Here is a 1,120-nt window from a genome sequence, read left to right as displayed (position 1 = left end):
AGGTATGCCTACAGCTGGAGCTGGCAGCTGTAGGGCTGGCTCTGGATACCCACTCCCTGAACTGCTGTAACTTCGCCTATGCAATAAACAGCTTTCAAGAGAGCCGCCTGAAGTCCAGACATCCTTCGTGAACCTTTCTCCTATAATGGGGCTTTTTAATATCTGAGATAGCCTTACTAGAGATAAGGACAAGGAAAAATCCAAATAATCTCCCAAGGAGATGCTCTGGGGGGCTTTATTGCCAGCACTGTCACTTGTGTCTGTGTTGGGCTTGGCCAAAATAGGGTTGATTCCCGGCATGAAGAAGGGTACTTGTATTTGTGCTGCAGAGAAATAGCAACTACTGATTTATGCTAAAAGGTAAACAGGAACCTCAAGGGAGGAACAGGTAGCCCAAGGGAAGCAAATGACATGGTTTTGGAAGTAAGGCACTTCCAGTAAGGCTATCTCAGATATCAAAAAGCCCCAGGTAAGTGCATGCAAAGGACAGGAGAGATGTAAAAACCTGCAATCGCCTTTCAGAGAAATTGGATACAGGGGTGCCCAAGTCAATCTGAGCAGGAAAGGATTTGGATCCCACTTGATCAGCATTTTACATGTGTACCACAGGTCACAGGAGGTGAAAGTCAGCACAACATCCCAAGCACTTGGGACCTCAAGAAAAAACATCATTTCCTATTTGACTATCAATTGAATGAAGTGAAACGTAGGGTGCAAACAGGCAGGAGGGGTGAATGTAAGGGAGTGGCAGCTGCAGAAGCTGTGAATACATCTCCTTGGCCCAGGCTGACAGCTCCTGGTGGTTCCTGTGTGGAGGAGATGAAGCATGTCTCATTGGATTTTTTCCTTGTCCCACACTCTGAGCTGCCCTTGTGTCCCTGCTGCTCAGTGTGGGAGCTCTGGAGTCACATGGGAGGGACTGAGAGAGCCCTTGGGCTGTTCCAGCTGTGCCACTTTGGGGGACGTGCAGCCATCAGGCCAAACCAGGGCACCACTTTGGGGGAGGCTGGAGAGGGCTGCTGGACCCCTGTGGCTGCTCAGGCCAGCACTGACCATCCTGCTCTGATCTCCCCCCCTGACACCAAAGAGTACTCAGGGAGGAGGTTCTGGGGGTGTGGCC

The sequence above is a fragment of the Corvus brachyrhynchos genome, unplaced genomic scaffold, assembly GCF_000691975.1.
Source record: "Corvus brachyrhynchos isolate BGI_N302 unplaced genomic scaffold, ASM69197v1 scaffold892, whole genome shotgun sequence".
NCBI classification, from domain to species: domain Eukaryota; kingdom Metazoa; phylum Chordata; class Aves; order Passeriformes; family Corvidae; genus Corvus; species Corvus brachyrhynchos.
This window is presented reverse-complemented; position numbering follows the sequence as displayed.